Genomic DNA, 12,487 nt, shown 5'->3' with positions numbered 1-12,487 from the left:
AAAAGTCCTAAAATAGGCCATTCATTGAAGGTGCGCCTTATAGTGCGGAAAATACGGTAAAATAACTTTTATAGCTGTTGAATGGCATGGTGTATGTACTGGTGCTGGTTTGCATCTCCTGCTGATGAGACATAGATTTCATCAGCAGATTTTAAGCTAGAGGAAACATCAGCGTGTGTCAACAGGCATCAACCCAAATATTTCCTACAGTTTGAACACCTACAGATATATAACACTGTGACTGGCCCTCAGTGGAATGACCCTGGATCTATGGGAAGAACATCATCCTATCGCTTTTCAAGAAAGTGGTCCGATACTGGGGCACCCTCCCAGCATGTGACCCCTTGGCAACAGACAACGAAGCTTCTGCCTAGTGGGATTTGGTTATATTGCTGAATTCTGTGGGACAAGTAACTACTCTCAGATTAATGGTCAAGGATTGCTGGGCTTGTTTTCTTTCTCCTCTTCCTTATCTTTTAAGACAGACGATATGAAACGATGACATGTCTCTTCTATGCATATTTGAGCAAATGTGAAAAACTCAGAGAATGAATTGGATGAATGCAGAGAAGCTCAAGGTTTATGTGTCATTCCAGCCAAAACCTCTTCGGTAGAAATGGAGAACGTATTTGCGTCAGTATATTTTTTTGGCAGTTCGGTTTGTTACTTAAATTTCTAGTCAGCTAATACTCTTAAATATGGATAAGCTTGACTAACTTACATTGATTCAATAGTTTATGTCATGTGTTCTCATACCTGAAAGAGCTAGATTGCAGTGATGAGAGCCAGTCCTTTTAAATCTACAATAATTAATTTAACAATTCAAACAGGAAGTCCTTATATATAATAATTTTTTTTAAAACCCATATGAAGTTTTTATGAGTTGGTAAGTTTATAATCGGTCTCATAAAAGCCTTGTGCATAAATGGTTCTGTGTCAATAAACTTGCCTTGCCTAAAGAAATATGGCCAGAAATAAAGAATGTGATATAAAAACAAGTTATTTGCCCAATAAATTGTTTTGTTGCTAAATGTGTATATAAACAAAAACATAAGATATTAAGTCTAATTTGCTTATAAGATCTTATACTGCTGAGAATTTTTTTTTTTTTTTACTTTATTGTAAAAAAAAAACTCCAGGTCACCTGGAGTTCAAAACACTCCAGGTGACCTGGAGTGTTTTGAAAAGCTCTTCTAAACATAATGTATTATAATTAAGAAAGTGTCACTGTGCACAAGACCTGCACCAACGTGAGCTGAAAGGTCATGTTGGTGCAGGCGAAGAAAGCATTCAAAAGAAATAGAAAAAGTCAGATTAAATTTTTCAAATGCAGAAATGAGGAGACTATTTTTGGAAGCATGTTCTGTTGTCTGTAAAACTAAAATCAAAGTATTTAATCAGAAAGACCCAAATTATCATTTTTGAGTTGGAAGGGGCTAATCCTCACAACCATACACACCAACACAATCCTTAGTAATTTCCCTATAGATACTTTTTTCATACTTCCCTCTATCCTTTTATCCGTCTTTCTCTTTCTTTCCCTATCCAATCTACCCCAAAAACCACATCAATCTTCATCTCTTTATTAGCTCAGACCTCGTCTCCACCATTTTTTCACAGCTTGTTCAGGAAGACCATTTAGTCTTTGGCAACAAAGCACTTGCTCAATCCATTACAACCATTACCTCATCTTTAATTCATGCTGCTTTCATTCATTCACTTCTTTCAGGTCACTTGACTTATTGTCTGTCTGATAAGGAAAATGGATTCAGCTCCCCTGAGAAGGTGAAAGAGAGCTCGTGAAATGTGATCAGTATCTGCTTAAAGAGGAATATTTCAAGACTCTTGACAGAGATGCAGAATACATTCAACTATATTTCAGTTTACGTGTGAGACTATTGTTATGTATTTTTGAAAATGCTTTCAGACAAATAATAATAATTAAAAAAACAATTATAGTGGAAAGTATTGGGTTTTTTTTAGATTTGTATAAATGTATTATTATTATAGAAGCCTTGCTTTGATACTTTCATGCATTACTGAGAAATCCTTGAATCTCCCGTGAAAGTTATTCAGGTACGACTTAAACACTTGCTCTCACTGGGCGCTGTCTGACTCACTTGAATGATTTGTGCAAAACATTTAATGAACATGTTTTGTGTAGCTCAAACTTGCTCAATGAAGCATAATAGACCTCCTTTAATGAAGCGTCAGGCTAAGCAACACTTCTCTTTGGTCTTCAAGTTGAGAGAGCAGGCGGAAATAATAATCCTTTAAAGTTCTGACCATGACATTAGTTACATTGACATAGGGCATGCATGCGCAGTCCAGTCAGTTTGCCACATTCAAAGACAAGATCAGAACATTCATGCCATTCAGATTGTCAATCAGCATCTTATTCAGATTGAAAGTCTTATTCAGACTTTCAATTTCAAATTTCTGTTTGGGACGTTTACGCGATTCATTTTTATTCAGATTGGCCGTTTATTGCAAACATGTAAACAGGGCTAGCGTTGCCACAATGTGTATTATGTGTATTTGTGTATGCATCAGAACAGCCCTTTTGACACAGATGTTGGATGAAAGAAAGACCTCAAATTTACCAAATTTACATATTAAAAAAAAAATCATCATTACTTGCTGGTTTTAGTAGCTTTCTTGCGTACAGAAAAAAAAAAGTCAGTGTATCCTTTCTGTATTTCAGTACAAGTGCTGTACTGACATACACTACTTGTATATCAGGACAGTATGTCAGTACTGTACTGTCATACAGTACTTGTACTGACATACATAAAACATAAAAAAAAAACACACTTTTATGTTCTGTTCCTGTGTGAAAGAGACAGAACAAAGCTGCCTGTTGGACACCTGAGGGAGGCTGTAGAGCCTCAGGGGGCAAAGAGGAGGGTGAACTAAAAACTGAAAGCTGTCATGATCAAAATAAGGCTTCAGAACTTTAATCTGCTTTATTCATCAACACTTGACTGGTTATGAAAGTATCACAGCATGTGCATTCACATTAATCTTATCTTAGACTGTTTGAGATAAGAAGTCAACAAACAAATAATTATTCTTTTTCTATATATAAAAATCTATTTGTCTTTGGTTTAGAAAAATAAACAGTTACATTCTGGTTTTGGGTTTTAATAATATGAATATTTCAAGACTCTACAGTTAGTCAGAAGAAAGCAAAGGTGACAAGCCGAGATCAGCAGAAATGCATATCTTTGGACCCTGAGAAAAAAAAAAAAATATTAAAAATAGAGAACCTGGGGAATAAAATACACTTATTCATCTCTTGGTGTTTGTTCCATCAGAGGTTTAGTTAACATGGTTTGTCCCTGTGTTTGCAAATAGCTATAGCAAGAGAAAAGGCATTTCATAAGTAAACCTCATTATTCCATTAGATTAGGTTTCTTCTCTGCTGGCAGAAAGTTTTACCCTGTCAAAGCAACTTCTGACTGCAATTGTTTAAGAAAAAGTGCTCAGCCAGCTACAGGTGCAAACCAAGGCCACTCTGTCAGGGGTGTTGGCACAATTATAACCAAGAATTACAACCTTCTAAAGAAATATCACAGTCTGCTGCGGAAAATAATTTTCATGGATGACTATAGTATATCCAGCCTGTCATACCTGGCTGGCCAACATTTTAATCGCTACAGCAGCACGAAGAGACCTGAGAGACCTGAGGTCTGTATTACAGAACACGACCTGCTGGATATCTCCGTGTGATGTCACCAAGATTATTATACACATACATAAATACGAACAACAGACTGAACTATGGTTGGATTTGTGTGATGTGTGTCGAGTTGTGTCATTTGTGACTCCAAACAGTTTATGGTAATAAAGACTTAAGTGATGAAGGACGTCTTCAAAGGCCCTTTGCTTCGGTAAATGCATGTCTCTGAACAACAGCAACTCTGTAGAGCTGAATATCGGGAAAAAAGATCGATAAATCAGAACATTTCTCTTTTTCACAAACAAGAGTCCAGTAATACAATGAAATATGTCGGGTTAAAGTTCAATGATCTTATTAGATGATCACATGTAAAAACAATAATAAGGAACTGGAGTCTATGTCATCAAAAATATAGACCTGCATTCTGGATTGATATGCAACGCTGATTGATCAATCAAAAACAACATTCAGTTGATATCCTTGTATGATTTTATCCGTCAAAGCTCTCTGTTTTGATAATGAATTGTAACATCAGCTCTCTTTTTGTGTTAAATGTGTGTGTGTGTTCTTTGTGAGCCCTGCGCATGTGTGTAGACCGTATTCCAGAGCTCATTTAATCCTCACTGCATGGAGAGTGAACTAATGAGAAAACAACAGCTCTCACAGAGACGAACACAAAGAAGTGTACACCGAATGGAACATAAACATTGTCACAGTGATGATTCCCATCGTGCAGAGAGATTTGATTTGAAGCTAAAAGGACAACATGGCATCTCTGCCACTGCAAACTAATTGACGCTACACAGTTAATCAGCTGCAAAGTGGAGGACTGAGCCGACGCTACAGGGTGACAGATTATAAAAAAAAAGTACATAATAAGAGGCTCCTTAGAAAACATATTTATATGTTTACAAATATAAACATTTATATTTAAATTTTATTCATCGGAGATGGAAGCATGTTTGACTTTCTTCATGTGAGACTGGAATTAAAACCCAACTTTTGAACTGGAGAGTGGAAGAGAAAGAGCGTAAACATTGTCCATCTATTTAGACAGACTGTATAGGTACCTTGTCATAAATTAAAATTTGATATTTTAAATCAAACAGCTAACAGATTAAACCTTTCTTTAACCCTTGTAATCTTAAGAGTCGTGCCCTGTTCTGCTTAGAAAATAAATGTTACATTGTTTGTTTTTTTGTCAGTCTTTGCACTGTTGAACCTGTGGATGGAAGTACATACATATAAATGAATAAATTATGATATATATTTAAAATATATAGTATAGCATATATATATTTAGTCAGCTCATTCACCAAAGAAGAAATTTTACAAGAAAAAAAAAAAAAAAGTTAATTCCTCAACAGCAACGAACAATTACCGTTTGACCTTTCATGATGCTTGACATGATGTAAATGAAGCCGGTTAGCTGATCTATACGATGATATGCGAGCTGGAATTAAACAGAAAGTGGTTCTGAATGCAGATAGAGAGGTCAAAATTATGTAAAAGCCATGTGCTTTATTACATTGCTCTTTCAGGCAGATTTGCCTCACTGAATCCAACCACTGCAAAAGGTCTGTCCATATAATTATCATTTGAAGCGTCAAGTAAAGCAGACTAAAACGTTTTCCACTGCTGAGATTCAGGATTTGTGATCAGTAACCGAAACAGAGACGATCCTGATCCTTATGTGATTCCTAAGATAAAACCTGTAAATCGCTCGATCCGAGTCTAACCAGTTTTTTGTGAAACACAACATGAACAGTGTGTTGTTACAAAGAGGAACCGTGATTCAGCTCAATGGAAAACTAAAGTTAAAAAAAGAGATGAATCTTTGATATTCTGATGGTTTCTTATGTGCAAAGCCATATGAAGAGTTGTAAATTTTTACTAAATTATAATTTTCTGTTAAAAAAAAAATGAGCTCACAAAAATATAACTAACAATGGCTATTGAGACATTGTCCTCAAAATCAAGAGCATTACAAATGAGCTGCCCAGTTCAAACTCTTTGCTGACTCACTCAAAATGCGAATGCGAACAGTGCAAATGTTTACTTTTCTGTTAAAGTTACACTGTATGGGCCACCAGGCTGAAATGAGTTCATAGCAACATATTTGTTAGCTGAACAAAAACATGTCTTGAAAAGTTTTTCCAACAATGTCAAGCACAAGTGCTTCCCCTCTATGTGGAAATACGTCTCCTAATCAGACACAAAATGTCATGTAGGACTGAAACAAATAACAACAAGCATTATTAGGCCATTAGATGAGATCGAAAAGAGCAGCACTTATAGTTCACGAGTCGCCTGATAAACCAAAAATTTGAATTCCGCTGCCTTGAAAGGGGAATGTTGTTGATAAGGGGAACCATGCACTCAGGGGTGAGTTAGAGTATTAAATAAAACACCATACTAATGGCTTCCCTCCCCTCAAGACACAAGATATATTCCCTATCCTGAGTAATTATTTCATCCACAAAATCAATGGTTTCAACCCTCACCATGTGTGATCTGCTGCCTGCTGGGAGGCAAACAAAGGTTTATATTCCCCTTTAGTGCAGGGCCAACAATACAAAATTAAATTACGCATATGAGGCTCTATTTTTTAAAATCCTTCATAGTTCATTTATTACATATGTTCAGTTATATCAAATAAAACTAGCATGCAATGAATTTTAAGTATAGAGAGTAAAATGTATCACTAAAATATACCGATTCCCATATAAAATAAAAATAAAAAATAATTTCAAAATAAAACAGTCTTCTGAAAACGCACGGCAAGCAAGCAGTATATAGTAGGCATTTAATAAACCCTTTTAATGTGCTTAAACGCATTTATTTGGTTTGATTGGTCTACTTGGCTCATATTTGCAATAAACCTCATTCAAATGGGTGAAATAATTCCTCAGCAGATTATCAAATTCAGAAGAGACATACATTTAAATCAGTGAGTCATATGAAACACGCATGACAGCGGGTCTCAGAAAGAAGCCAATTACCTGCAGCGAGTAAGGCACGTTCTGAGAAGTCTGCTCAATGGCAAGGTCAAGGTGCAGGCAATCAACAGCTATGCCTCGTCAGTAATCAGATACCCTCCTGGGGTAATAAGTTGTCCAAAGGAGGACATTCAGACCACTTAATGTACAGAAGGAGGCACAAGTCAAGTGAGGATCAAAGCCACCTTCCAAGAAGAAATATCCAAGCTCCAAGAATGCATCAGGAAGATGGCGCCTGAAGGAAGAAGCCCTTCAAGCAACAGGGACGTTATCTATCAGTTATTTGCCCCACAAATCCTGGTTCTATGGAAAAGTAGCAATCATATATAAACTATGGAAAGGAAGGCACAAGAACTTTCACCTGCAGTTTGCCATGGACATTTTCAGGGACATGACAAACACTTAAAAAAAAAAAAAAAGCTCCTGGGATCATATGAGACTAAAACTGAGATGTCTGCCCTACTTTCAAACTGCTAGGTATGGCAGAAAAAAAAAAAAAAAAAAAACACTAACTGGCATTTATAAGCTTCTCCTAATGAATCATCCTCAGGAAAACAAAGCTTGTTGCAATTATATGGCTCAGTTAGATGTTCTTGTTGTTTTTATGGGTTTGCTTTCAACAAATAGAGCATGTGAAGGACACCCACATGGCTAGTTTCAACACTGCTATGAAATAAGGCATGTGGTTCTGTTTTTTTATTTATTGTTACTATTATTTCTGAACAAAAATAAAATAAAATTAATTAACTAACACAACCAAATTGTGTTAGTATATTATAAGCAATGTAGTCATAATGGGAAAAAGTATTAGAAATTGTATAATACCTTTATATTTTTACAATGCATGTATTACATACAGTGGAGGTCTATAACTCAATGCAGCTTAAGTTTAGTTTGTGGCTGTGAAAATACACCTTGTTCTTTTTACCCTAGTTCACTCTGTAACAGCTTCAGGGGAAATTAAATATGCATGATTTAATGTTTGACTTCTGTACATTTCCTTATTACATGGTCTGCAGACTTTACTCAAACAGCGTATTTCCTGCAGAGATTCTGTCTCACAGCGCTTTCTTAGAAATGGATCGCAGTCTGGAAAAAATGTTCTGAGTGGAAAGTTTAGAAATAGAGGGAAAAAAAAGTCAAGTTATTTTAATTAGCTTTAAGCATTAGATAAAGTCCAACTTGCATGGTGTTTAAACCCCAAGTTATTCTTAATTAAGCTGTCAGCCAGGGTCAAGAAAATCCAATGGTAGGTCTGTGTGAGTCCTGTTATTTAAAAAATGCTCAAGTGGCCTCTGTGCAGAACAAGTCAGTTGGAAAAAAACTAACAAAAAAAAAAAAACACATTGAGTACTAAAAGACAATGGCTAGTTGAGGAATTGCAAATAATATATATTTTTTATTCATATTTTTAACACTGGTTGAATTAATTTGTTTCATGATTTAAATGAATATGGAACTCATCAGATGAGTCGTTAACCTGCTCATAAATCAGTAAGTTAAAGATTAATATTCTACAATTTCCTGGACATCATAGCATAAAGTAAAAACCTGTTATCTGATCCGAAAGGAAAGTTATATATATATATATATTTTTTCTTTTCATAAAGAGCGGAAGATTAACTATGTATCTCACAGTTGCGCTGTGAAACCTTTGCAAATGGTCCAACACCTGCTAGTGCATTTGCTCTTCAATCAGCCTAAAGGAGCATACATCCCCCTTCTGTTCAAGCAGTTCCACTGGCTACCTTTAGCAGCCCGTATCAATTTCAAGTCACTGGTGTTAACTTCGTAAGTGCTAAATGGAACGGCTCCCATCCACCTATAATGGCTCTTGCTAAGGCTTATGTCACAACTCTGGTTGTCAAGTCATTGTCTGCTAGCAGTGCCTACATCATACTGACTCTTTTGATAAATTCTTCCACAAAGCTGGAATAACTTACTTAGTGCTATCAGAGATCCCTGTCCATATTCAAGAAAGTTAAAGACCGGCTATTCAGAGAGAATCTCCAACACCAACATCTACTTCCTTTTTCCACTGAATTCCTACTTTGTACTTCCCTCTATGTCTGCTGTCCATTACACTCACCCCTTCCACTTCGGTCGGAAACTGACTAGTGGTCCTCCTTTCATGCAGTTTTTTTGTTAATTTTGATAACCACTGAATTGTTACATCCATATTTCTAAGTCTCTTTGGATAAAAGCATGAAATGCATTTAACATATCTCAGATTTTGAGCCATCCTCTGTGTTTCTGTGAGGATGAAAACATTTCCGGAAATGTCCCCGTGTTGATGCAGGTGTTTTTGAAACAGAATATCCATTTTAGGAAAAAAAAAAAAAAGCACGTTCCTGTGTATTCACAGCCTTTAAACTCAAAGATATGAAAGCAGCTTGAGTAAGATTAATCCTAAAGTTAAATTAAGTGAGTGTTTATGTTACATAAATGAGAAATAGAGATAAAAAAAGACAACCATCACTGAGCTGTTTGAAAGCATCTATCTGAAAGATGGGACTGATATTGAATCTGAATGGGTTGAAACACACATCGAAGGAACCGTCATTGTCTTTCTTGGCCACATGCATAGATACAAGCGCACTTAAATTCCTCTTCAAAATGAATATTGCTCTCCTCTCTGCATGGCCAGTATTTTTCTCCAGTCTATATCTGCATTCTCCTGATGGCCTTCATGATTTTGAACTCAGACAGACTACTTTTAATTTATTTCCAAAACCATCAGTTTGCCTCAGATTTGACCTGCAGAGTATTTCAAGACACGTCTTTAAAGAAAACACAGGCGATGATGTCGCACAGATAGCCAAGGACGCATCATCAGCTTCTGTTTACTCAGAAATGACTGTTGTATCACAAACCACCTCTGACCCTCACATTAAAGCAACCAGGCCTGAAGTTAATGTCAGAGACTAGACTGACATAGAAATAGAAAAAGTGATAATTTCCACTCCAGACTTTCATATTATTTCTTAAAACAATTTGGATCTAAAAAGTAAAACAAAACTTTAATAGTAATATATTTTATCAATAAAGCAGACATATGGAAATGTTCAGCAAAGCATATGAAGCAATTTGCATATGAAGGTAAAATATGTCAAACAGACAGCAATTAAACTTTAATCATGGACAATTACTCATTCACAATTCAGAATCTGAGTGTGGGGAAAACAAGTTCAGCTCACTTTATACAATTACCTGTTAAAGGTCACATTGCTTTCACAGAGTTCACCAACTCCGCGGTCTTTACTCTTAACATAAAGCAACAAGACCCTGACCTTTAAGTGTCAGGATTTTTAATTATTGTTCACCTCACTGTGTTTCTCTCCCAAGCTAAAATTTGGAGAAGTTACACTCCCTATTTAATTTGAGAGGAAGATCAATTTCAGAGTCATGTTTTATGGAACCAGCTCCCAAGTTTGAGCAGAAACCACAAAGATTAGCTGAGTAGTGTCATTGTGAGAACAATGCTAAATGTGAAAGACGTGTCATGTATATTTAGAAAGTAAAACATAATTCAGCACATGTACTATATGTAAAGACGAAACGGAAAGATAAAAGGACTAAGATCTATTTATTAATCTTAGTTAAAGTCTGTGGCTCATGTCGGGTTTGAAATCAATTCTGTGAGTGACACACATCACTGAGCGAATACACAGAGTGTGCAGTGATTGTTTTCACTTTTTTTAACAGGGTGGAAATAACATGTTTAATTTAGATTTAAATTTATTTACTGACAAAGTAAAAGCTCCTTGATTGAAGGAGTCAGTGCAGATGGTTTAGATTTTTTGGGGGGGCTCAATTCAATGGAAAAAGGTAATACATCAAGACAAAGAAGAACATCCTTCTAAATTAATAAATCACAGTGTTACAAAATTATCAGTTCCCTAAGCAAATGAAGAAATAAGGCCCCTGCAGTGTTTATTAAGTAGAAAATATGTTCAGGCTTATTAGTGACTGAATGATTTAAGTAAACAAAAATATATATATGTATAAGGAGAAGGATGCACAGCTGGTGCACAGGGGTGAGTCATATAACTGACTGAATCCCAATAAAAAATAAAAAATAAAAAAAAACAATATAAAAAAACTGTTATTTCAACAGGTAATCAAGTTGTGAAACTAAAAGCTGCAACTAAGAGTCAACCACATTGAGATATTAAACAAAAACAAATACTATGTAAACTTCTGCCAACCTCATCACATCGTGCAACAATTTACAACAATGTCTGAAATATATCTATGCTTATGTACCTATGTATACACATGTATCTATGGTTGCACACATGTATCTATGGTTACACACACACTAACTGTGTGTGTGTAACCATAGCTATATCATTCTCAAAAGCCAAAATTTTGTGTGCAATATATATTCCAAGGAAGCGTACTAACACCTCCAAAAATAATTTCTTACTGTATTTATCAGAGTGTAATCACATAAAAATGAGCTACCTGTAACACACAATGTATACACACACACACACACATACACATGCAAATCATCACAACACAATGATTGTTTTTACCTGAATTTAAAAATCCATCCAAGGAGTTCCAACAAGAAAGAAGTCAAGACAGAAAGATGTGGGGAAGAGAGGAGAAAGGAGAAAAGGCTATTAAAATACAAGTTAAATACACAAATACAGCAGTGGCTATGTTTTTGCAGAAAACATTTCCTTTGTGTCAAGTGACTCTGTGAGAGTATTGGAATAATGAGGATTTTTATGCATCAAAATCGAGAAAGACATTTCCCCCTCCCCCCCTTTTATGCTTCACCTCTGAATTTAATTTAGTGCTCTGCTTCCAAGGTCATTCTTTAAGATGGCACATATAAGTCTGGCTTAGATGTGTGTTTTGACAGCCAAGACTTTAACTTTCAGAGGTAAAATAGTTTCAAACTGTTAGTTGATTTTAACATAAAATTACATAACTTTATAAGTTCTCGGAGAGACAGAAGTGATGCAGCTCGTTGGAGCTAAAAGCCAAAAAGTAGAAATTTTGAAAAGCTCCTGTTGAGTGGCTACTGTTAATACTATAAGTACCACGGAAAAAGAAACAGAAATGATGACATACGGGTATAAAAGAAAGGTGATTTTAGAAGATAGGTTCTTTTTATAAAATGATAAAGTGTTTTCCCGTATAACACAGCATGGAAGCTTCTTTTCATCAAAAACCAGCAGCCAACGTCATCTTCAGCATCAGGCCACATTTCATATGCAGCAGTTGTTCATCAAAAGTCACAATATTTCCGAGATACAGAGAACAGAATCAACATGCATTTCACCAAGAGGATGATAAATAATCAAATACATGGATATATAAAACAAATTATGTATATTACTGGTTTGCCTCCCACCAGGCACTCCAGTTATTTGCTGAAGTCCTGTCCGGTCTGTGCCAGCTGTTTTTGTCTAAGCCACAAACCCTTCCACATATCCCTGTTCTCCTAAACTGGTGCTAAAAATATTATATTTCAGGGCTTATGCATATCTCCTGCTTGTATGACAGGTTTATTTATACTAATATAAATATGTAGATGGTCTAGTTCTACAAAAATCTCCTGGGTTTAGGTTTTTTTACTTTCCCACAGAACACAAAAGTCTTCAGACCTTGCCTGGGGTCTCTGTTTCCATTGACTGATGGGGTATGATAAAGTGTTGGTGATACAAACTACCCATGCATTCCTGTTTTACTTTTATTGCCAAAACCAACAAAAAAAAAAAAAATGTGAGAATAGCTATATAAAAAAATCTCAGTATGTTGATCAGCTACGAGTTTTCCTCGTATCTCG

Source organism: Poecilia latipinna, unplaced genomic scaffold (assembly GCF_001443285.1).
Source record: "Poecilia latipinna isolate Pla-1442-1.1 unplaced genomic scaffold, P_latipinna-1.0 Scaffold45, whole genome shotgun sequence".
Classification (NCBI taxonomy): Eukaryota; Metazoa; Chordata; class Actinopteri; order Cyprinodontiformes; family Poeciliidae; genus Poecilia; species Poecilia latipinna.
The sequence above is the reverse complement of the archived record's forward strand: the minus strand, read 5'-3'. Positions refer to the sequence as shown.